Below are 26,836 nucleotides of genomic sequence, written 5' to 3'. Positions count from 1 at the left end.
GTGCTGTGCAACTTCTGGAGCAGAAATAATCATCACTCCAGTGGGACAGAGGATGGTAAAGAACTGAGCAACAGCCATTGGTGGTTGTGAATTTTAGAATATTGGTTTGGTTGCTGAGTGAGCCTAAGCCATCTAGGACTTATATAGTGGATCCATGGCTTGGGGACCCAGCAGCTTCCGTAGCTCTTCCATTCTTAGCATGTGGCTTCACTGTCCAATTTCCAGCAAGTGGGAAGAAAAAAAGAATAATAGAATTTCATGTGTCTTATTTTTTAAGGATGTGACCAGAAAGTTGCACAAGTAACTTCTTCTTCTTCTTCTTCTTCTTTTTTTTTTTTTTTTTGCACAAGTAATTTCTATTCATATTTCCCATTGGCTAGTACCTGGTCACATGCCACATCTAACTTTAAGGAAAGCAGAGAATTGTAGTCTTTACCTGGCAGCCATACATGCAGAAAAGACTTGTATTAATATAGAAAAATAGATGTGGGGTGGGAGACTAGAAATCTTAGGCATAGAAGTCCATAAGGGATGGCTCAGGAGTAGCATCTTGGTGAGCCTCAGCATCTATGCAGCTCCGAATTCTTCATGGAATGACTCTGGCTGCAATAACAGCTAGTTCCACTTATACTTGTTTTTTTTTTTTTTTTTTTTTTTTTTTTTTTTTGTCTCTTCTCCCAACTTGCTCCTACCCTCCCTGTAAGGGTGGAAAAGCCCGTTTTACTACAGGATCTTTCTATACTGGGCTTAGATTGGTGGTGTTTTTTATGGGTTAAGTAGCAGTTGAACAATAGCTTATGTTCTTACAGTTTGGAGAAGCAGATTGACACCTAAACCAATGCCTTCAAAATGTAATTCTGCCCTATTTCCTTTCCCCAGATGTGTAGCAGAGCCCTTGGCCTTTAAAAGAGAGAGCAAAACCCCAGTCCCAGCTGGGAAGGCATAAAAAGGCATTTAGATTCAGGGTTTTTTTTTTTTTTTTTTTTGCCTGGTGTGGATGTGTTCTCTGGAGATGCATGTGCCTTATTAAGAAAAACCAACCAAACTGCTTTTGGTCTCTGTTTAAGATTTGTAAAAGACAGCAGCAGGTAACTTGCTCATTGCATATTCTCTAGACACTTCTCCTCTCCCTGAGAGCTAAGGAGAGATGACATATTATCTGTTTACTGACAACATGATCTAGGAATATTCCTCCAAGAACAATTCTTGATTTGTACTTTATTTTGTCCTTTTAAGAGATACACTACTAGGGAATTTAAAAGTTGTGATATTTCATACATGAGGGATTTAGGTTTTTTCTGCCCATTATTTTGGTTGTGAATTGGTGACATTTGCTCATTCCCCAGTGGATCTCCAATATTTTCTTACAGAGCTCCACAAGCAGAGAGACTTATGCCCTGGTTTCTATAGTGAGTGAAGAGCAGTTTTGGGCAGCCCTCCTATAGTATCCTATATATAACAGTTTAAAAAGTAAACAGTTTATTTGGTTCAGTTATGGTTCTTTAGGGAAAGGAGGCCATTGGTCAAATTTTATTCTCTTATTGTGTGGTGAAATTCCTAAGGACTTTTTTGGTGGAAGTATGAGGAGAATCAGGAATAAGTTGGGGTTAGTTGGGGAATGAGCAGTGGGAGAATACCTGGGTCCCATTCCCTTATGAGTTCTCTTGAGTTTTGGTTCTCATCTGGTTAGGAAGTACCGTCTTGGTACCAAATGTCAGCAGCCTCTTTTCTAGAGATGCACTAGGCTTTTGATCTCTACCATTCTTTTCCATGTTCACAAAGCTTGTGTCCTATGTCTCATGTCTTCAGAGGCCCGTTCTCTGTGAGGTAAAGGACTGATCAATCCAAGAAGATCCTCTAATCATGGGAACTTAGATAGTTAGTACTTAGATAGTTGTGCTGAGGACATATTTTAGGGCAGATCTTTTTTTTTTTTTTTTTTTACATTCTTATGAAGTACATTTCTGTCTGATTCCAGAACCATGGACTCTCCTGGGATAAAATAACTCAAAGTTAAATATTTCTATGTGAATGAGGTATGGAAAGACACTTGAGGGGCAGGTTTTTGAGAGTAAGACAGTTCCCCATCCCTCCTTTTTGTCTGGATTTATTTTATTTAAAAAAATTCTATTATTTATCTATCTATCTATCTATCTATCTATCTATCTATCTATCTATTACCTATCTATCATCTATCTATCTTATATACCTATCTCTCTACCTATCTAGAGAGAGGATTCTCTGGGTATACACACTATGAAAAACTTGTTTATAGCTATTTAAGTAAAGACTGAAGAACTGGGTAAGGGGGTAGAGGGATATATTTGAAAGCCAAAATGAGGTTGATATCAGTATAGATATATTGATCTAGTTTGTCCTTGTGAGACAAGTGATATTTTTGTAGAATCAAAGCATTTTTGCAATCTGAAAAAATCTAAAGAAATCTGAAGACTATCTTGTCTGACTGTTTATTTTACACATGATGGAAACTTGGAGGTTCAGAGATAAGTGACTTGCCTAAGGACATACAAATAAATTGCTTTGTTGCTTTACTTTTTGAAAGTAAACTTTTTATTGAAGAATAGCATACATTAAGAAAAGTGCAAAACTTTTTCCAAAGGGACTAGAGTTCTGTAACTGGCTTGTAGATCGAGTATAAAAAGCACTCCAAAATTCTTCCCAATCACTACCCTTTTCTCTATACCAAAAGGTAACTATTCTATTATTCTACTTAAAACAAAGCATAATGTTGCCTGTTTTTGAATTTTATGTAAATTTAATCATACAGGATCTGTTTTTTTTTGGGGGGGTCTGGCTCTTTCATTCAACATGATGTGTACAAAATTAATCCATTTTCTATGTTGCTGTAGTCTGTCCATTTGCATTGCAATAATTTAAACCAGTGTGTGAATATAACACAATTTATTTTTTCCCCTGTTGCTTTGTTTTTAATGACTAGAGATTCCCAGTGCTGATGTTCATGTCTGTCTTAATCATTTTGCTTCCGGACAGTAGTATTTTCTCAAAATCAACATATAAGGCAGTCGTCTGAAGTCGAATCCTTAATTACAGCAACCAGGAAGCAAAAATATATACCACTTGATTATTTACTACAGCAATTCCTGTTTTTCTTTGGCCTTTCTCTGACTATTGAGAAGTTAGTTGAGCAAGAGTCAGATGACATTCCTCTCCTTTTTTATTCTCTATGATGGCCTTTTGCTATTAAGAATTGATTTACAATTTGGGTTTTGAACAATTCATGTTTAAGTGGTTTGTTTAGAAGAGTGACTTTCCTTGTTCATTTTCTCCAGATCCTCTGGGAGAATCCAGATGGTTCTTGCATTTTTAGTGAATGAACACTTGCCATCTTGCATAATCTAATTGTCTAAAACTGCCCACATGCTTACCATCTGAAGGAGTACTGTCTGCCAAAGGTGTCAGGTTATCTTTCATATGGCTTTAAGAAAGAAGACATTTTAGCCTGAAAGCATGGCATCAAAAAGCATCTCTCTTGGGTGGCTAAAATTGACAGTTCTTCAACTCCTTTATTAAAAATACAATTCACCAGTCTGAAAAAGAAAATCTAATTATTTAACTGCTAGCAGTTTTCCCCATGGTAAAATAGACTTTAAGTGTCTACAATCAAGTTAGCTAGATTTTAACCAATTTACTTACTTAACCAAGTATTAAAAAAATCCATAGCATACCTTGTAAGTTCTTCTAAATTTTTTTTTCCCATTGATTTTGATTAAATAGGTAATTGGCAGTTGATCAATAGGCATGATTCCAATGAGCTGGTTTGGCTGAGCCTTCTGTTTGACAAAGCCCTGGGAAGAGAGAACCCAGAGGTTTGCTGACACTCCAATCTATCTTCAATGAATGCAAGCTGGCTAATAAATATTTAATGGGCAGTTGTTTGCAGTTTAATAGAATTAGATAATTCTATTAGAATCCTGTTTGGAGACCTACAGGTATCATATATCACAGTTGAAGACATGGTTAATAATTTAAGCTAAGTGACTAGTAATTAGACAGTCAGATTAAGCAAGAACTTTTGGTTTTAAGCCATTTGGGAATGTGTGTGTGTGTGTGTGTGTGTGTGTGTGTGTGTGTAAGGGTGGGGAGAGAGAGAGAGAGAGAGAGAGAGAGAGAGAGAGAGAAATTGTGTAGGATTTTAGATTGTAAACCATTACAAGGATTAGCAAATGCAGCAAGTCTGGGCCAAGGCTTAAACGTGATAACAAAGCATGAGGCCCCTGGGGTTTATTTAATATCTCATCCTCTTAGTTAATGAGATGGAAAATAGTTCACTGTTTATCTACAGTAGATTGAGCAGATGTTGCCAATTCTGTTTTATGGAATGTAATCTTGGTGAGATTGTCTTCTGCCCATTACCTTTTCATGGCCCCGATCTCTCCTGTACTCTTCTTTTTTGGGGGGGTGCAGATAACCTCCTGGCCATGGACTATATGAAAAAATCCCCAAGTTAGGAATTAGTGGCCTTTTCATGTTCCAAACACTCAGTAACCTCTATTATGGAAAAGCTGGTTGGTTGGCACAGGTTTGTTAACAACATAGGACTTATAAAATGTGAAGACTGTTGACTCTCCCCCTAATTACTGTTTATGAAATTCCTCAGGTTTGTGTCTTTATTTCATTTGCCTCTTTTACATTTCCCTATTCTATAGATGCATAATATATTAATTGGAACATTGGGTCTAAAAAGCCTAGTATGATACTTTTTTCCCGGTAAGTAATTTTAATTTTCCAGAACCATGGGGTAATTAGTATTTTCCTAAATTGTGATATCAGGAGAAAGTGGCTAATATAGGAACATAAGGTAGTAGAGATTTAGCTAAAGGCATTAAGTTGTTTTAGGAAGTAGCCTACAGGCCCATTAGGACTTGCCTTTTTAGCAGAAAGCTGGACTTATAATAGGCATAAATATATAAAGGCTTCTTTTTTCTGGAGGTATATGATGTTTGGTATTAGATCAGTGGTACGAAGATATAAAATCCAAAGGCTCTGTGATCCTCTTACTTTTTTCTCTTAGGTCCCAAGATGGCTGCTGCCACTTTAACCATTGTTTACATTCTAGACAGGAACTAGCAGGGGTAGTGTCTGCGAGAAATTCCCAAGAGTCATTCACTTATATCTCATTGGTCATGAATGTGTCACTTAGGTACTCTTCATTGCAGGGGCCTTGGAAAGGTGGGTTTGTTTCTCTCTAGTCTCTATAGGAGCCGGAGCTAGAAGAAAGGGAATGTGAATAAGTACTGCATAAACCACCTGCAATACCAGCCATATTCTTTAAGGAAATTTCCTTATTTTGTAGCAAATACTGACATAAATTTTTCCTACCAGATTAAAAGCCCTTCAAAATTTCTGTAGGCCCAGTGTTCTACATGCTATTTACAGAAACTTGCATATGGCATATTGCAAATTCTTGATAAAGTATGCTGTATTCTTGGGGGAAAGAAGTAGAAAATGGAAGAATTAGAAAGATAGGTGGAAGGCAGGGACCAAAGGTAATGTTCATTTATATGTAACTGAAAAAAATATTATACTACACCATCAAAATATTCTAACCCTTAATTATCCCAATTATTCTGATTAGAGTTTTAGGTTCAACTTTATTCATATTTACTGCGAGGCTGTTATTATTGAGATGTTATCAAGTAATATTTTCACATGAGTTTTTCTTAACCTTTTTTTCTTAATGTTTTAAAAATATTTACTTTCTTCTTACCTCAAATTAATGTACTGCCATTGCAAAAATTTTACAAAATACATATAAAAAAGAGGAAATATCCCAAACTTTTCAAACTGAAAATATTTTATTGTATAATAAGACTGTATGCTGTGCAGATTTAAGCAAATGGTGAAATGATATAGTGCAAATATTAGTATCTATCTATCTATTTACTTATTTATTATTTTAGAGGGAGCAAGGGGGTAGGGGCAGAGGGAGAGGGAGAGAGAGAAACTTAAATAGGCTTCATGCCCAGTGCACAGCCTGATTTGGGACTCAGTGTGGGGCTTGATCTCACAACCTGGAGATCATGACCTGAGCTGAGATCAAGAGTCAGATGCTTAACTGCTTGAGCTCCAAGGTGCTACTATTTTTTTTTATTTTTGTTTGTAGCCATACCACCCTGAACACGCCCAATCTCGTCTGATCTCAGAAGCTATTTTTTTTTATTTTTAAAGATTATTCATTTATTTCCGAGAAAGAGAGAAAGAGAGAGAGAGAGAGAGAGAGAGAGAGAACAGGAGCAGGGGTGAGTAGCAGAGGGAGAGGGAAAAGCAGACTCCCTGCTGAGTAGAGATCCAGACCCAGGACTTGATCCCATTACTCTGAGATCATGACTTGAGTTGAAGGCAGATACCTAATCTACTGTGCCACCCAGGTGCCCTATTAATGCTTCATTTAATGTATGGATGGATTTGAAATAAGAATTTCTCATTAGGGGCTCCTGACTGGCTCAGTCAGTAGAGCATGCAACTCTTAATCTCAGGGTTGTGAGTTCAAATCCCATATTGGGCATGAAGCCTACTTAAAAAATGATAATAATAAAAATAGGATAAAAAATGAAAAATTATAGCCTATAAAGGTATAATTTCAAAGCTGGATAGCCAATAGGAATTACAAAAGGAGTTTAGGGCTAAGGGTTGAGGTCACTATGGCTGGTAATCCAAAATCTCTAGTGTGTTTTGTCAGAATTAGACTTTGGTAGCTCCTCATTTGCATTAAAGTGAACACTCTAGATATCTTCTTTTGTGTGAGTTGTGTTTACCTAGGTAAATATAGGATTGTGCTCTATGTGCTTTTTTGGGCAATATTTTATTTTAAATATTTGCCTGGGTTGTTATCCTATCTTGTCTTCAGCAAATTTGCAGGGGCCAGTGAGAGGAATTTTTGGAAGTGCTTATTGCCATCATTAATAGTCAAGTTAGTAATGATATAGGGCCTACCATACTATTTATTCTGCTCAGGTTTGTTTTTTTTTAAGTAATATAAACAAGGTTAAATTTAATGTTTATTGAGTTCCAGTTATGTTCCATGCATTATGCTAGGCATGATTGCAAGCATTCATTCAGCTAGTGCTCAGAATAATCCTGTGTGGAAGTGGTCATATTATTTACTTGGCATTATTCTCAACTTCATTTTCCTTTCTTTTATCTCTCTCTCTTTTTAAAAGATTTCATTCATTTATTTATTTGACAGAGAGAGCGAGACAGAGCACGTGAGCAGGAAAAGTGGCAAAGGGAGAGAGAGAATCCTAAGCAGATTGCACTGATCATAGAGCCCACCAGTGGGCTCCATCCCAAGACCCTGAGCTAATGACCTGAGCCGAAACCAAGAATTGGGTGCTCAACAGACTGAGCTACCCAGGCGCCCCTTTGAAGATTTTATTTTTAAATGATCTCTCCACCCAAGGTGGGTCTGAGACTCACAACCCTGAGATCGAGAGTCACATGCTCTACTGACTGAGCCTGCCGGATTCCCCTCACGTCATTTCCTTGTCTCCCATATTAAAATGGCAAATCATACTGGCTCTGCTGTCAAAACAAGTGAGTCTGGTCACTTAGTATCTCTACCACTACTGCCTTAGTCTAAATCACATCATTGACTGGATAAATGGTTTCAAGAGCCTCCACACCACTCTCTCTGCTTCCACTCTGCACTTCTCCTCCCCTCCCCTCAATCTGTGATCATTTTCCTGCAGGGAACACCCAGTGGGAAAGTGTGATCTGGTTATTACAGAAACATACTGGTTAGCTCCTAGCATCCAATATATGTGGGGAGTAGAGGAGAAGGAAGATTTAAAGAATTTTGCACATTTAGATAATCAGAAATATAAAATTATAAGAGGAGGATTCAGTTCTTATTGATGTTTAATCAAAATGGAAGTGTGGAGGAATATGTTTGATTATGTAATTTAGACTATTTAAATGCACCATATATTTTCTCCTTTTTGAATCATGCAAACTATAATTTGTCAGTTTTTGTCTTAGGTATCAGGACAGACATCAGTACTACAAACAGTACACCTGTGTGTGACGTTGCATGTTTTCTGCATCCCAACTTCGGTAATGAATTTTGATCATTATCCTGGAAGAAAGCCTTGAACTACCTTTTTATTCCCTTGAAAATGATAGTAAAAAATTATTGTCATATGGAGAGGTGATCAAAGAGCAAGGAGATAAAAGGAGTAGGACAAAGTTATTACAGAAGTGTTATCAGCCAGTTAATTAACAAAAAACATTAGGATATTTCTCTGGGTTTTGTGGTATTTGTGACATTTGCCAACACTTAAAAATTGCAGTTTGTTATGATTTCTCTTTTTGAAACTCACTTTCATACATAATTTTGCATTTGACATTAAAGAGACATCCTTTTTCTATTAGTTAGGCTTTGGGCCCTAGAAAACCTGGATCTTGCTTCATTTTTGTGAGATAACTTAGTTACATGATGTCCAGAAGTTCCTTCTCAATAGTTTGAAGTGAATTTGTTTTTCACAACCCAGAGACCTTTGGTTAACATAAGTATCTTTAGAGAATTAGTGGCAGAGTGAAATCCAGAGGAAAGAAGAAGACGTGTGTGGCAGGTGGGCAAAGAAAGGTCCCAATTACATACAGGACAGTTCTCGGGGAGAGCATGGCCATATGGGGATGGGTCATGGTGGTGATAGGGTTTATGCTATTCCTGAATATCTCAAAGGAACCTGCTAGTCACAGGACAAAGAAAACTCCCCAGCTCCCAGTTTTTTTTTTCCTCTGGGAAAAAAAAGGCTTGGAGGGAGATTGAAACAGACTGGAGAATTTAGCCAGCAGCCAGGCTGCTCCTTTGCAAGTTGTACACACTCCTCAATACAGTGTGTTGACTTTGTACGAGGAGGCTGAGGTGATGCTATCCATTCAGACGATGCTGGTGCGTAATGAAAGCAGAACAGCAGGAGCTGTACATTGGAGAGGGCGCTTTTGATTTGTAGCTCCTTTTGTTGCTTTCCTTTTGAGTTTCCTTGGTTCTGTGGTTTGGACCTCCACAGACCTAGAAGAGTTCAGAAACTTGAAAGGGAAAAAGCCCTTCCTCCCCAGGGCCGGCTCCTTCACTTTCATCCTGTGTCAGGTGTTCACGCCTCACAAAGATGGTGCTAAATGGAACTCTCTGCAACCTCTGGGTAGCTGGGAGTCCTTTTGAGATGTTATGTTCTGGCAATAATGGAGTCTTGTTACTACAGGCTGTTAACATACACCCTTCCATTGTTGAAGAAAGACATCCAGGCGGCCACAAAGCATCTGGCTTCCAGTAGAATCTCAGGCTCGAGGATCTCTCAGAGAGTTTGGTTCTTGAAAGGAACGTAAAAATCTCAGGCCCTTACTTCTTAGAGCTCTTTTTCCCTTTTTCCCTGAGTAAGTTGTTTAATTGTGTCCTTATGTCTTGCAACACAAAGAGTGTAAAGGAGATTGTTGTAGGACACAGCCAACAGGTATAAGCAGTTTCAGGGAATGTGCTTTGAAATGTGGTTGTGTTATCTTCCTCAAAGGAATCGGATTCTAAATATCTATATATCTATTCCTGTATATCTGTTACCCATAGCTATCTCTATATCTACACAATAGGCTAGATACCTTGCTTTCTTGGAATTTCCTATGTATTATTCTACTTTAACTCTTAGGGAGGATAAACACATAGAATATATTGTAACTTGCTGCCGTACTCTGTCTGTGTAGGCATTGTGCTCGATCATGGCATTCTTTCCTACTAATCTCTGATGCGGTTTCAAACCCTTTTCAAAAAGGATTCTAGACAGTCAGCTTCAATCAACCAAAATTTGTGCCTGATGAAAAAGATTGTCAAGAGGATGCAGTCCTTTTTATACAATTCTAAGATCCTTTTACCAAAGACCTTCTTAAAGGGCAGACACTTATTTGCTTACTTCTAAGATATAAGAGGAGAATGTGAAGTCTCGTAGAAAGTTTAAAATAAACATGGGATAGTAGGACTGGTGAAATGTGTGTGAGAGAGAAGCAGAGAGGGAGAGAAAGGGGAGAGAGAGAGAGAGAGGGAAGTGTTTAATTTATATTAGGTATTTTTGTCTGCTAGGCTGATTATAAAAAGAGCTACCTTAGCAAATCAATTATAGTTAGAATGACAGGGTACAATAGTAATAGTTGAGACAAGCTTCATTAGGCATTTGTGAGTGTGGCTTTTTTTCTTCTCAAAGGTCTGCCTGGGTCACTGGAATAACTGTGAATTTGGGTCAAGGACCCGAGTAAGCAGGGGAAGGCTCATTTATCATCAAAGAAGGGTGAGACAACTGTCATCACTCCATTTGACTCCAGCTGTGAAATGAACAGCTTATTTTTGTTTTAGTGATGATTTGAGAGACCCATCAATAAAATCACCAATACTCTTTGCAGTGCAGCAATCTATCTGTGTGTCAGTGTGTGTGTGTGTGTGTGTGTGTGCTTGTGTATGCACACATGTGCTCACTGCAAGCAGAAACGGAAAAAGCAGGAAAAGACTTTGCATTTGCACACATATTTACATATGAGTCCTTTCTTTCTGGTCACTCATGTTAGGGACTCATCTCAGAGTCTCCAGCTGGTTCATCACTGTCCCTGATGGTTAGCATATTGAGCTTGTTTCACAGCTTTATTGCTCAAATGTGCTTTGGTTGCCTACTGCGCTACTCATATAACCAAGCCCAGAGGATTCTTTGGAGGAAGGAGTGATTAACTGGAAGAAATGGACTGAGTAGACTGTCATCAATCACTTTCCTTTATTTTCAAGAGCTCATCTCCTGAAACTTAATCATTTTGAAGACTCTAAAGTCCTTGTCATAATTTCCGGGGTACTTACTAAGCTAATGCCCACACAGCACTTACAATGGGTGAGGCACTGTGCTAAGTTTCTTTTTTTCATGATTTCATTTAAGCTCTACAACCATACTTGTGGGGTAGGTACTATTTTGTTCCCTACATTAATCAGTGTAGTCTAACTATTCTAACAAATAGACCCAAAAATGAATGATGGCTCAGATACTACAGAAGTTTTTCTTTGTTCACATAAGAGTACTATGTACGTGAAAAGTTTAGAGGGGGTCACCTCCATCCATACAGTTATTCAGGGACATGGCCTGATGGGAGTTTTGCTCTCTTTCTAAGGTCACCTTGGGGATCACTTCCATTCTTAACCAGCTGAAAAGTGAAAGGAATATGGGTAGAGTACTGTGTGGGGGTTGTGGGGGTCTTTATGTGTCAGGTCTGCATGTTGTGGTCATCAATTCTGTGCACATTTAATTGACTTGAGCTTAGTCACGTGACTACCACTAAGGGTAAGAGGAACTGGGAAATGTAGTCCCTGGCAGACCAGCTACTTCTCTTTGGAGACAGCTCCACACTATGGGGGGAAGTATAACACAGAGTTTTGGTGATCTGTAGGACATCTTTGCCCTACTTCATTCCTCTGGCTACCAAATATTTCAGAGCACTTTCTTCTCATATTATTCCCTAAGAAAGATAATCCAGAGTCCCATTCACTTACTATACCACAGTTAAAGTCCAGGCTTTCAGGGTAATGTACTGTCCTATGTCAAGTGTGGATGGATGTGATTCCTTGTGCCCGGTAACATATGAACCAAAAGCTGAGTTGTCTGCCCAGCCCCTACCATATACCCAATAAATAATCACGGTATAACGACACACACATGAAATTCATCTTGGAAACTGAAAGCATGGGAAACTCACAGCCACCACTAATCTGCAGCAAAGATGAAATCATCCCTGGTCAAGTATATGATAGACTTTTGAAAACAGGTTTTATAGGCATTTGACTGTAAAGTATCTTCTCTGTTTGGTACCTACATACATACCTATACATACATGTATATAAAATGTATATTATATAATTCATATGTATTTATATCCTTAATATTGTCCATGAATATATATTCATACTTATATCTGAAGAAAGAATATATGTGTAATAGCGAATGAACCTTTTTGTTGTTCAAATCCTTTGTATCTTTACTTCATTTTAAACCTTTTGGTTATGTGAAATAAAGCATATATTGCTTTTCTTTAAGAGAATGACTTACAATTGCATATATCACTTTAATCCACATCTTACTGGTTAGAATTTTGTCACATGATCACTTTGCAAGAGAGGATGAGAAATTATTTTGCCTGGTCCTTGATGATCAGCTAAAATTCTCAGGGGTTCTATTAAAAGAAGACAGGGAGAATGAGTATTTGTGGACATCTAGCTCTTTTCCACAGCAGGCCATGTCCTATGGAAAATTTCCTTAAGTCAAGGAAAATTGATTTTTATTTCTTTCATTGTATTCCTTATGTTTGTCATTCTTCTAGAATTTATGGTAGACAAATATTGGCTTTCTAAGGTCTATCTTGAAAGATCTAAGTTCTATCATGACTCTTGTCATTTGTCTCATGATTTCTATCTGTGTTTGACAGATTTTCAGTTTTTTTTTTTTAAGATTTTATTTATTTATTCATGAGAGACACAGAGAGAGTCAGAGATACAGGCAGAGGGAGAAGCAAGCTCCATGCAGGGAGCCTGATGTGGGACTTGATCCTGGGACTCCAGGATAAAACCTTGGGCCGAAGGCAGATGCTCAACCACTGAGCCACCCAGGCATCCCAGATTTTCAGTTGTTAATTCAGTTTTAGCTGATCTCCATTTTGGTATTTGGCTGATTTATTTAGTTTAAGAAAATCTTTGCAATCATATTTTTAATTTGCAGACTGATGATTGCTTTTCACAGAGCTCTTTTGTAGATATAAATCCTGTCGAATCTGTTGAGGATAATTATTACATATTTAAATTTCTATTCAATATTGTTCATAAGCTCTGTTTATAAGAATTGGTTATTTTGCCTTTCAGCCTAGTGTCTCTTTCATTTGTTAGTTTTCCTCTTAAGTTTTGTTATTTTGGTGTTCTTGCTTACATTTTTAATTTGGAGTTTACTTTTAAAAATTATTTATTTATTTGAGGGAGGGAGGGAGGGAGGGGGAGAGAGAGAGAGAGAGAGAGAGAGAGAAAGTACATGAGCAAGGTTAGGGGCAGAGGGAGAGGGAGAGAAACAGACTCCTGCTGAGCAGGGAGTCCAATGAGAGGCTTGATCCCATGAACCTAAGATCATGACCTGAGCCAAAACCAAGAGTCCGATGCCCAATCGACTGAGCCACCCAGGGGCCCCTAATTTGGAGTTCAGACTGAGAAGTACTAGTGGTTGGGGTGAATTTCTTCAAAACAAGTGAAAATAGTAATTCTGGTAGATAATAGAGTTATGGTTATGGAATGAGGGGCTCTACAGCTATGTAGGGCAGAAGGACAGAGCAACATTTCGTTGGCTTGCCTTTTCTTTAGTTGCATGAGTAGTAGTTTCATGCAACACCACCATTGTTCCAATGCTCACTTGGGTTGTCTTTGGGGGCATATCCTTCACTTTATTTAGAGTGATACATTTGAGGCTTGTTGTTCAAAATATATTGAAATCACCTTGAAAGCAGGGATCAATGCAGTTTTTTTTCTGGCACTCTAATTAATTTTTATGAACAATCACAAGATATGTTGTTGCTTCCAGGGCTTTCCCACTTCCCTGATTCTCTTATTTGGGAATTATTCTGTAATTCTGTTGGTCTCTTCTTTGTAAATGGGATTGTAGTTTCTCAGTTCGTTGGGAGTTCACTGTTGATCTTATGAAGGATGTTTTTTCCTTGATGAAATTCCTCGGTGATCAGGTTGGCTGATGCACCCTCTTGTCCTCCATCAGCCATCGTGAAGTAAGACTGCTACTATCAGTTGGATTTTGTGTCAGAGCTATGGGAGAATGAGCCAAGAATCTCAACAGGGTTCTTGGAACAGGCTAAAACTTTGAAAGCAATGTCCTTTCTGTGTTTTGATAACTTGCTTAAAAACATTCCAAAAGAATGTTTCATTTTCCTGGAATCTTTTGGAAGGACACTTTTGTGATAAGCCCGGGAGGTATATATCTGGAAAACAGTAAAGAATCTGTTGCATGAGACATCATGGGATTGTCAAGGGAGCCAGTTACCATGCCAGCTAAGGCCTGCAGGAATGGAATCAATTGACCAAATGGGAGATGGGGGAGGTCTTGTATTTTAACTAATTATATAGATGCTGTGGTTTTGTTTGCCTTTATTTAAAATAAAGCTCATTAACTGATTTTCGAATCCACTTTTGGCATTTTTTATAACAAAGGAACAAAGTTGGAAACTGACTATTGTTTGGATTCATCAAGAATTATTCTATTAAAACTATTACTCCACTTAAGTTCTAATTTCTTAGTTAACTTTATTATTTTTATATAACATGTTTGCTTTTCTTATTATAAAATAATATATGCTCAATTATAAACATTTTTAGAAAATACAGATAAATAAAACTAATGCTTAATCTCTTTATCCAGATACAACTACTGTTAACTTTAAAAATATATATCTTTAGCTCTTTTTCTCTCATGTGTAAATTAGGCCTAATAGAAATTCATTACTTACTGACAATCATACAGTAAGTAGTGAAGCCATGGTATGGAACAAGGCAAACTTATTCCAAAGCTTTTGCTCTTAAACATTACAATTTATACTTTGCCTTCTGGGTCAAATTCTGGCTTTAGGAAGTCTTGGAAGATGTAGGATTATTGCAGTTTGGAGCCAGCAGCCAGGGGCTGAATATAGAAGGTTAATGACTGTGAAACGTTCTGTTGGGCCCCAAAGAGAGTGTTCTTTAGGGAGTCTGCTTCTCTTAGTTTTCCAAAGGTCCTACTCTTGTTGATGACTCATACCTTGTTGGTTCTGACATTCTATTCTCTTCCCAGTGTCCTACAGAGTGAATTTATTATGTTTATTTATTTATTTTTGATAAAAACTATGCACTGTTGAACTCTATAGAAAAACAAAACTGGATATTAATCTTATAATGATCAACTTGGGTGCAGTTTTCTCCATGAGGTTGAGCAAAGATAGAGGAGGTGCTATGCATGCCACAGTCTTCTTCATCATCTTCGATTTGCTCATCTTCTTGGCAGGCTCATAGAAATTTGCGAGGACTCGGAGAACTGGATTGCTATAACATCTTTCTAAGATCTGCTTCAGGCAATGCATTTCAGCAAAGAACAAGCCATGGAAGATCGCAGGTATCTGAAATCACAGGTGATGGTCCAAATTTTTGGCTCCAACTATAAAATACTGATTTCCCCAACTCCTATTCTCTGGGCTTTCTTGCTCTGAGGCCAGACTGGCACTGTTTGCATAAAGTGCTGCTCCATTTGGAAACAGCTGTGCCTAGAAGCAGATGAGAGTCGGCAAAGTAGGGATCATAAGTCAGCAGAACTGTGCTACAGAGGCATTTTCTGTTGCTGCTTTTGGTGGATGCTGACTAGAAAATCAGATTCTCTATAATCAACAGAACTTTACATCATGCATTTTAGAAGTTAAAAATCTAAGCTCAGAGATCCTTAATGATTTACTACCCTGGACAAAAGCTGCAGTTCAGAGTCTGTCCTTTATGGCACAAATATGATGTCATCAAAACAAACGTTATCAGAATACTCCTTTTAAATAGATTTTCTAGGGCAGCCCAGGTGGCTCAGCAGTTTAGTGCCGCCTTCAGCCCAGGGCATGATCCTGGAAACCTGGGATCGAGTACCATGTCGGGCTCCCTGCATGGAGCCTGCTTCTCCCTCTGCCTGTGTCACTGCCTCTCTCTGTGTCTCTCATGACTAAATAAATAAAATCTTAAAAAAAATAGATTTTCTAAAGTTTACTAAGATCACAGGATCTGCCTTTTCCTCCTGTGCTGAATGTCACATGGTCTCATCTTTCCTACATGAGTGACATAAGCGACTTTAGCCTGTCATCCACAAGACATATGTTGGTAGTAATCTTAGCTATACTCAAGGACAAAAGAGACACTGCCATTACAGTGTGTTAATAAACTGGGGAGTGGTGGTTCTGATCACCTGGTCTCTTGCTTTCTTCAATGCAGTGAAGGAAACCCCTTTTGGGGTTTGTTTTTACATTATCAGTGTGTGGTCTTTTTCCCACAAAGTCCAGCCTTCATGGATGCTGTATCACTCATAAAGGTGACATAAAAGATAGAATTCAAATAAGAAATGTAAGCCAAGCAGGAGTTTGAGGTTTTTTTTCCCAAAGATGTTATCTATCTATCTATCATCTATCTATCTATCTATCTATCTATCTATCTATCTATCTATCTATCTATCATCTATCAATCTATCTATCATCTATCTATCAGAGAGAGAGAGAGAGAGAGAGAGAGAGAACATGAGTGAGGGGGTGAGGAGTAGAGGGAGAGGGACAAGCAATTCCATGCTGAGTGTGCAGAGCTTGACTGTGCATTTAGTCTCATGACTCTGAGATCATGACCTGAGCTAAAATCGAGTCAGACACTTAATCGACTGAGCCACCCAAGTACCCCAAGAGTTTGAGATTTTAACTGATTTTGGCATGAGTGTGAACCACCTTTTGATGTTGATAGCAGAGTTGGAGTCAGGTGATGATCCAGGTTCCTGAGGCAAAGTTAGACACTAACCAGTCTGTCACCATACTGAATATGAAGCCTGAGTAACCAAAAAAGTGAAGACAAATCAGTAGTTTTTCTTTCCTCAAGAGAAAGGCAACCGGTACTGTATTCCTGCTCCTAATAGTACTCCTAGACCTAGTAGTATACCTGTGAGGTATCTTTATTGTCTGACTGGATAAACTCCAATATCTTGAAAAAACAAATTCAGCATGATACTGCATAAAATTACTGATGATGAGGAAGTACAATGTAACACTACTAATCAATGATAAGTGTAAGTTGAGGTTCCACCTAGGAGCTGTTTTTAGATCCCAATTACCTCAACATCGGGTTCCCTATAGGGAGCCTGCTTCTCTCTCTGCCTATGTCTCTGCCTCTCTCATGAATAAATGCATAAAATCTTAAAAAAAAGAGCCAGTGGCATTGCCCTAACTAATTCAGTTGGGAAGGCAAGTTGGGACAATTTATCAGTCATGGTAATGACCTTGCCCATATTTGTGTTTTGCCTTTCAGTAGTCCAGGTGATGTATCCAGATGCTAATGTCCAGATGACCTGTCAATTGATGTATTTATATAAATTAAGCTTCATGATCCTATTCCTGTTCAGTAGCAAGGGTTTAAAATGGAATGTTCTCTTGTCTGAACATGTGCCATCAAAGTTCTTCATCCAATAGCAATAGAAAACATAACTAACAAGTCTGATTTCTTGTAGATCTATTTCGGTAGTTCACATATTCTCAATATCATCAGTACTACCCTCTCACATCTAAGTGATCATCTGACTTTCCCTAACACAGTTCTTTGATTTCACTGAGAACAGCCCTTTGTCAGATTTAGGCGGCATATGTGCTAATCATAGTTTAATTGGTCTCTCCTGGTCTGTAGTGGCACAGGTGCGATGCAAATAAAACATATATGTGCAATGGAGGTGATTGGAATTATGGTCAACTGACAGGAGGCATCAACCTTTCAGTGCTTGAATAGCTGGTTTATTGGATAAGACAGGACAATTACCACAACTGGCCTGTCAGGATGGTTAGAGCTCCCTATAGGCTTTGAGGCAGGTGTTTGTGCCTTCAGTTTAATCTCTTCCTTTCTAGTTCCAGGCTGCATGCAGCCCTTGGCACCAGCAGAAGCATTTATACAGAAATGTGGGTCACCTGGATGCCCAGCCCAATGGCTCTGGATGCTCATTACCAAACAAGGCATGAGTTCCCAGTAATGCCAGCTCGATTTCTCTGGGGGAAAGATAACCTGACTTGCAATCCTTTTTGGATCATCTGTGTGTTTGATTTAGTAGAATTGTGGAAATTGAGAATGTTTTTCATAAGCTTTGATGAACCTTCTAGAACCTATGCTGTCTAATCTCTGATTTTACGATTGAGGATTCAGGGGCTCAGAGACGTTAAGTGGGTGCCCCAGGCACAGCCAGTCAGCAGGAGTCGGGCAAGATTTTGGGGCTTCTCAGATGGTGCTGATTACATGACCCACAGCTACTGTTTTGAGCCCATTTTCATCACCTGCCAGCTCCTGTTTGTAGGATTTGAAGCTTCAACAGCTTCTAGAGATTGGAGAAGTAAAACAGATCCAGAAGGAGAAGTTGCAAATCATTGTTTTCTTCTTTAACGCCTCTTTTTTTCTTCTGGAAGGATTTTTCTATCTCATCACAAAGCAGCTGTTGTTATTCCATGGTGGTGCTCTTCTTTCTGCTGGTGTTAATCTCTTTGAGACCTGTGACAATTCTGCTATATAGCTGTGTTCTAGTTCCTACATTATGGTTGATCATCCCACTTTTATTTCATGGAGGACATGTTTGGTAACATCATTATTCACATTTTTAGAGATAATGAAACTAGGCTTAAGCACTATCTTGTAACTCCTTAAGGTCACTTGGACAGCCACGACAGAGCTGGGATTTGAGCCTGAGATTGGCCTCCACTAAACCTGTGCTGTGGACCTCTTGATATATAACCCTGCAGAGTACTCAGCATTTCTAGTAGTTTAACTTAACTCCCAGGAAGAAGATTCAGCCTTGGGAAAATCTGTTTTATAAGGATGAGAGATTTCCTCAGAACTCCTCTTTCAGGATCAAGATTCAGATGGAAATTTTCTTATTCTTAGAGCTTCTCAAAGCATGAACATTGTTTCAGTGATTAATCTAGGCTCCAACTAGGAGTTATGGAAATGGGCCAGGGTAGGATAAGATCCAGAAGTCTGAGTGATGGTACTGCCTTCCTGAGAAATCTCTGTCAAGGAAATCACTGTTAAGTTGTGTTAGATGTCAGTTCATTCTTCTCTGGAGGTAACTTAGTTCCTTTGAGTTTTTGGTAAAAATTGGTCCTGGCTGCATTTTCCGTATTTATCACTTTCCTTATAGAAATATAGTCCTTGCTACTTGGGTCATTTCTGTCAAAACTAAACACTTTCTAGGCTAGTAAAAAAAAATTGAGCATTACTGTTTTATGGACCAATTTATAAAACTGTCAGCTTTCTAGATGGTGTTTTTTTATTTGTGGATTTTTCTCAGAAAGCTCCATGACTTGAACAGTATTTTTATTATATTTTACTTTTTTTTTTTCAGTTCATTGCACACCTTTTACCCCCATGATATCCTGGTGATTGTGTACAATTCATCCAATTCCTCTTATTCTCATTGCAAAAAAACAAAAGGGACAGAAGTGGTAGAATAGCTTGTTAAGAAAAGCCAAGTTCTGGGAGAAATTGGCAGGCACCACTCAATTATTGGTTTAGGAAAAGTGCTTCTAAATCCTTGTTTGGATGGCAGGACTGAATGTGAAATTTGGGAGGCATCCTGATCCAGATGGTTATTTCCTTGAAAGTCTACATTTTCTTCTTTTCCTAAGGATGAAGACAGAAAATGAGAGCTAACAAAAATCAGTTTTGGATTAGCTTCATATTGAGCAATTTCTCTTTTCCACCTATGCTTCACATGTACTGCGTTTCATAATCACTGGTTAGCATATATGAATATACAAATGAGCATCACTACCTAGATAAAAGCATGATCGGTTTCAATGCTTGGGGTACATGTGCCAAAAACTATTGCCCTAGATAGAGGAGCTCAAGGCTGAAGATGACCTTGACAATGTTGTCCTTTCTGGCAGAAACTTGTTCAATGCCTAGGTGCATTCTTTCCATGTATCTGTGACATCTGGACCATTTCTTTTTGTCTTTTTTTCCCCCTGCTTTCTTTTAAAATATTATACAACTTGTGTTACATTTTCTTTTTCTTTTCTTTTCTTTTTTTTAAGTAGGCTCCATATCCAACATGGGGCTTGAACTCAGGACCCTGAGATCAAGAGTCACAAGCTCTACTGACTGAGCCAGCCAGGTGCTCTCATTTTCTCTGGTATAATTCTCTGCTCGTTGGTTGGCAGATATGTTTATAAACTGAAAGGGTTTGTAATAGGACTATTAATGGAATGAATGGAGGGTTTAGATACTTGCCCAGAATCTGTCTTTACCTTTTGATATAAGAGCACTGGATTGTTTGTTGATTGAAAGGAGGAGTTTGGTGATAATAAAGGTTACACAGAAGAGGAGAGGCAAAATAATGAGGGTGTTGTTTTGTCTTTCTGCTCTATACAATGGAATGGGTTTGAGTTCACAGGCTAATGGGCCAGTGGTCAGAAGTTGCTGTAATTTTTTTTCCTTATGAGACAGTTCAGGGATTCTATGCCCAAGCAGTGGTATTTCAGGCCTACATCTCAGTGTATGGCACAGAATAGAAGAGAGGGAAGTCTCTGAGCACTGGCACCTTTGGAATTGGCATCTTGGAAAATTCTCTGGAGATTGCACTCTTACATGGACACTGCCACTCAGGATGGATATGGTCAGAAGCTGCTGAAGGGAAGCCCAAAACACCTATGGAGGCAGTTGGCATAGAGAGGGACAACATGGCAATTTTGTGTAAGCACTGCAGTTGGCATATTTGTTCATGGGAATGCATGAGGCATTCGCCCGGCAGTGACAGAGGCTGGGGAATATTTTAAGCACCCCGTATAACCGTTAAAATTTAGGAGTCAAGCATTTTGTTATTCTTGTGAGGGTAGAGTTGGTTATACTCAAGTTACATGTTAATTCACAAAGTCTGGTTAATGTCCAGAACTGTGATGGTCTGAAATTTTACCCTACTTGCAAACTAACAAATCAGCGCATCACAGTTTCATAGATGTTGGCCAGAGACAAGAGTTTTCTGGGTGGAGACAAAAGACTTTATTATTTACAGCTCAGCAGGCAGAGCATCAGCATCTCATTGGTTCCTCTGGACCCCATGTCCAATAGGATGATGCAGAGCAGGTCTTTAGGGGAATGTTATCCATACAGTGGGCTTGTGTCACAGGTGAGGAATGCCAAGCTTAGGAAACCCTAATTTTTAAAAAGTTCTGTTGGGAAGAGTGACTCACCTTTGCTTTGGAGGGAGATGTTATCTTTCTTAAGGTGGTCAGGAAGCAAATCTGTCCTCTGCCCCAGAGGAAAACTGATTCTATCTTCTAAGGCTCTCTGCTATTCAAACATCCATGACAAGATAGTCTAGGGAAAAACTGTCAGTGCCTTTGCTCAGAAAACCTGCAGGAATATGAGGGACTCATGAAGAGTTCTCCCCAAATAATATGTTCCAAAGACTCACATTTTTAAAAATTTCAGGGGTAGATAATGCCTGAAGTCAAAGGAATAAAGCCAATTATGGTAAAGCAAGAGGAGTGTTTCAGGGCCATGCTATTTTTTTGTATCCTTTTTTAAAAAAATATTTTATTGATTTGTTTGACAGAGAGAGAGAGAGAGAGAGAGAGAGCACAAGTAGGGGGAGCAGCAGAGGGAGAGGGAGAGGCCGGCTCCCTGCTGAGCAGGAAGCCTGATGTGGGGCTCCATCCCAGGACCCTGGGATCATGACCTGAGCCAAAGGCAGACCCTTAATCAACTGAGCCATTAAGGTGTCCCTTTTTGTTTCCTAAGCTATATCCACTGAGACTTTTCCTCCTGTGACCTGTAACTTGGATACATTTTCCACGGAGACATCTTTTTTCTTGTTACCCAAACTCATCTGGCACAGGTGCTTAGGATCTGTCCACAGTGCTAATAGGTTTCAGCATTGGGATGCAAAGGAAAGACTTCAGATTAAATGTTCCAGTGTCCATTAAAGAGTAGTGACAGGGACCAGAAGATATCTTACCATATCCTGTCACAGTATAATATGCTAGATCGCTTCAGCTGATTAACTAAGGAATAATGAATAGGAATAATGAAAAGTCTGTGTGTGAGTGAGTGACTGTGTATGTGAGGAGAAGGAAGAAGGAAGGGGAGAGAGGGGGAAGAGAAGGAGAAGGAGAGGGGTACCGATTGCAGCCTGTATTCAGAAAAAGCATGTACACTTGTATGTTTTGACACCATTGGGCTAGTGCAGTTCACATGAAAGGTGTCATAAAGCTCCTCAACTTATTCTTTCATACTTTCAAGGCCTGCAAATGCTAGCCCATGCATTTTGTATGGTGATTTTCTTTGGTAAACATGAAATTAGCCTTAGAAACACCTCCTCTTAATTCAGATATTGTTTAAGTCAAGGGGTTAGTATTACAAAGTCTGAAAGATTTTGTAGGTAGGAGAGGGGAAGAAGTCAGTATTTTAATTAAGTATTTGAAAACAAAGTGAAAAAGGGAAAATGATATATAGGTTATAGGAAAAGCCTTTTTAGAAAGCTTTTTCATAGCTAATTTGTTGGGAATTCTTTGGCTAAGGTGGAATAAATGTATTCTAAGAGAAGCTCTATTGAGCCCAGTGTGATGGTAGCTTAATCTGACTGTGGCCGTGTCTCACAGATCACTGTACCTAGTCAATACTCTATTATTGCAAGTTAAGTGGTTTGCTACAGTATTCCACGCTCAGGGTATTAGAAGCTCTGTTCCCTAATTTCCGAAGCAATAATGGCATAAGCAGTATGCATTTTTTATTATAAAAACTAACAATTGCCTCCACAGAATTAATGGTTTTTTATATACCATTGGTACCCAGGAGATTCAGTTGTAAATCAGAGTAAAATTAAATGTAAAATGTACGAAATTTTGGCAGAATTAGATTTTCTTTGCAGAGGCTGAAGTCTTCAGTTTTGTTTGGAATCAAACTTTGGTTTTCTTCCTGGTGCTTTTATTTTCATTTTATTTAAATGGGTGTGTTGTTTCCTGATTAAAATTGATTCTGAATAATTATAACAACAGTTATTCACAGCAGGAGCCTGGGCAGCGTTCTTTATAGCTCCTGGAGGCTGTCTTCATCCAGCCTTTCCGTGCTTGCCAGTTTTTCAGTGTTAACTATACTCACTGCGCCACGGGGTTATGAACCGCACAACAAAGACTGCAGAGTGGAGGTTCATTCTTCCTTCTGAATGGCTGCTGTTTTTACAGGTTGGAGACTCTGTGCAGGTCAGAATTTACTTGGTGAATTGGTTATTTACTCATTTCACGGTAAATAGTAGGTTAGAAAGGACAAGGATTTCTCTTCCTTAGGGGACTTGGTTAGGACGATTAGCTTCCATGGATCAGGAGCCATCATGCAGGAAGGAGGCAAGGGGGTGGGAAACTGAGAAGGGACTTGGGTGCCTGGTTCACACTCAAGGTAGAATTCAAGCTGCCTTCCTGTGAAGTTCAAAGTCAGCACAGTCATCTCTTAGAGATTAGATTCACTCCTCTCTGCATATCCACTTTGTTTTTCTTTCTACAGTTGGGCTTTTTCTGCCTCTTTCCACTTGTGCAAAATATGGTGGTGTCAGCAGGTTCCAGACTGCACATTCTCCATCCCAGTGACCATTCCCATTCACTAGCCAGAGTCAGGCCCGAAGGCCTTCAGGAGCTGGGCCACATTTTGATTAAAAGTGAGTGATGGGGCAGTGGAAATACACAGAATGCTTAATAGCATTTAAATTAAATAATATTAATGGCAAAACTAAATATAGCCATAGTTATCAGGCCAAATATAGTGTTGAGGTTACCATTTTAAGATCCCTTGACCAATCTTTCTTAGACCATTTCCAGAATTCGGGGGACATCTAGCTTTGTCAGCAGGGATAAGACTAGGTGAGGTGATAAAGCCTCAGGTGCATAATTTAAGATGATGCCTAAAAAGATCAATAATCAGATAAATGCTATTTCAAAGCAATGTTTTTTTTTTTTTAAAGATTTTATTTATTTGAGATAAAGAGAGTGTGAGAGAGAGAAAGCACGAACGGGGGTGTAGGGGAGGTGTAGAGAGAGAAGCAGATTCCCTGCTGAGCAGGGAGCCCAATGTGGGACTTGATCCCAGAACTCTGGGATCATAGCCTGAGATGAAGGCAGATGCTTAACCTATTGAACCACCCAGGCACCCCTCAAGTCAATGTTTTAAAAAAATAAAAATTAATGCAAAAAATTACATGATGAACAAAATGCAAAGTTGCAAGTATAGACAGGATCACTATTATTGATTTTTCCTTTGGCCTCAAGCTCCAGTATGGCTTAGAGCAGCATGATTCATTAGGTGTCTATCTGTAGGCCAGTCAGTTATGGACAGGGGAGTGCATCCCATCAATACCCTGTGGGTAGAGGAGTCACTTTTCAGCAGTAAGGATGTGGGTTAGGCAGGCATATTCCAAAAGGTATCTCAAAGGATGTTAGAGTATGATACTTTCTGCTGAAATACAGAACTCTGTATTAAGAGTTTACCATAACAAAGTACAATTGGCTAGGTAGAAGTCTGACATCAAGGTGCCAGCATGGTCAGATTCTGGTAGAGACTCTCTTCCTAACTTACAGATGACTGTCTTGTCATTGGGTCCTCACATGGTCTTTCTTCTATATAAGAATGTAGGGGGAGAGATAGGGAAGGTTAGCTTTCTGGTGTCCCCTCCTTAAAATCCTGTCGTGAGGAACCCCCCTCCATGACCTCATCCAACCCTGATTACCTCCCCATCTTCGAATACCATTACATTGGGGTTAGGGCTTCAACATGTGAATTTTGAGGGGACACAAATGTTCAGTCGATGTGCTCCAAACATTCTTAATTCCTCTTAGTAGTCTTAGATTTCTCATGTGTAAATTAATCTTCACTTAAAATCTAGTTATTTTTTGACAGTTGTGCCAAAATATAAACCCAATAAAGTTAAGATTTTGTCATTGACTTCTTATTCCAAGCTAGTTGCCACAGGAGTATCATTTTACAAAACTGAATTAATAATCAGATGAATAACTCAAAGATTTAACTAGAAAATGAAGCTTGGGTGCTTAACCATTTCTTAGACTCCTAGGAACTGACCAATAATTACTCTTCCCATCCATAAGAAGACAGAAACATTTAACATATGGTTTTCCTTTTCCATATAAAATCAATGAGAATATGTCACTTTGTTGCTAACTGTAGTCAATCAAAATGTTGTGCTTAGTTCTTCTAAATGTAAATCTCCTAAAGACATTTTTTCAGAAAGTTCTGTCAAATTATTAAGTGATAGGAATGTTGGTAGAGAAAATAAATTCCTTTAGACATCTTATAGGAACCAAAGAATTAAGGAATGCTTTTCTCCCCCTCCCCCTCCATCTCCTTAAGGGCTGTTTTGGTTTTGATGTTCAAACACCATATTGGAAAACATTTAATCTGTGAATATAATTCTGAAAACACTTTGAGCCATGACAATATCTGTCCTGGGCAGCCTCGTATCAAGCTGGCAAAACAGATCTTGGAAAAATAGGGAAGTATTTTTGTTTTCAGATGCTTTATATGCAATTCCCCAGAAACAGCTCAAAAAGATAGATACTCTTTTCTAAAAGGTTGCTGTTTTAGCACTTCCCAACTTATAAAGGTTGGAATTTCCCACTGGCTCAGCGGAGAGATTTGTATCAGTTATTTTAGATTCATGTAATAGCGCATTTGTGTTTGAGATGAACTGTGAGTCCCATCAGACAAGTAAGATTGTTCTTAAAAATTGGCCTCCTTCTCCCTCCTCCCATGTATACTCAGATCTAAAGTAGAATTTTCTAAATGTTATTCCACAGCTAGGTATGACATCCTATCTTAAAACAGCAGCTATTGCTGCTGTTTCTTTTTGTAGAGAACATGGTTGGATGTATAGCGAGTGAGTCTGTGAAGACAGATGATTTTTCAGTCTTTAAGTGAAGCCTTGACTTTATCCCTTCCCTCCTCTGCACTGTACTGGTATAGAGGGAACTGAGAGTGAGGAAGGTGGTAACACATGGGAAGGTACCACAAGGTTTGTACAAAATACAGTAACACTTGCCTAATCACAGGTGACCTCAGTATAGCCATTGCATTTTGTTTTTACTTCTGCATTCATCATATTCTATTCTTTTCTTTTCCCTCCTGCTTGTTATCTTTATAGTGATTTTTAATTGACTTTTTATAGAGCAGTTTAAGGTTCACTGCAAAATAGAGGGGAAAATGCAGAGTTTTCTCATATACCCCTTGCCCCAAACCTGCATAGCCTTCTCATTATCAGCATCTCCCATGAGAGTTATAATTGATAAACCTACATTGATACATCGTAGCCATCCAAAGCTCATAGTTTACCTTAGGGTTCATTCTTGATGTTGTATCATTCAATGGGTTTGGACAAATGTATAGTGACATGTTCATTATGGTATCATACAGGGTATTTTCAGTGCCCTAAAAATCTGTGCTCTATTTATCTCTCCCTGCCCACCTTAAGCCTGACAACTGCTGAACTTTTTACTGTTTATGTAGTTTTGCCTTTTCCAGAATGTCATATAGTTAGAATCACAGAGTACGTAGCATTTTCAGATTGGTTTCTTTCACTTAGTAATACGTATTATGTATTTAAGTTTCCTCCATGTTTTTTCACAGCTTGATAGCTCATTTCTTTTTGCCACTGCATAATATTCCATTGTCTCAGTATACCACAGTCTATCCTTTTACCCACTGAGGGACATCTTGGTTGCTTGCAAGTTTTGGCAAATATGAATAGAGCTTCTATAAATATTCATGTGCAGGTGTTTGTGTGGACATAAATTTCAACTCTGTTGGTTAAGTACCAAGGAGAGCAATTGCTCAATGGTGTGGTAAGAGTAGGTTTAGTTTTATAAGAAACCACTGAACTATCTTCCAAAGTGGCTGTACCATTCTACATTTCCACCAGCAATGAGTTAAGTTTTCCTGTTAGCATGTGGTATTGTCAGTGTTCTGAATTTTGATCATATTAAATAGGTGTGGGATGGTATCATG

At 38.7% G+C, this 26,836-nt stretch overlaps 1 long non-coding RNA gene across 1 annotated transcript in view; it reads left to right on the top strand.

The window, feature by feature from the left end:
- Positions 1-26,836, top strand: part of LOC112651726 (uncharacterized) — a 107,448-nt gene that overhangs the window by 67,710 nt on the left and 12,902 nt on the right. The window contains exon 5 of the long non-coding RNA XR_003130983.3: positions 15,081-15,204. This is a non-coding gene — a long non-coding RNA (uncharacterized LOC112651726). The remainder of the gene's footprint in view (positions 1-15,080; positions 15,205-26,836) is intronic.

The sequence above is a fragment of the Canis lupus genome, chromosome 4, assembly GCF_003254725.2.
Source record: "Canis lupus dingo isolate Sandy chromosome 4, ASM325472v2, whole genome shotgun sequence".
NCBI lineage: Eukaryota > Metazoa > Chordata > Mammalia > Carnivora > Canidae > Canis > Canis lupus.
This window is presented reverse-complemented; position numbering and strand designations above follow the sequence as displayed.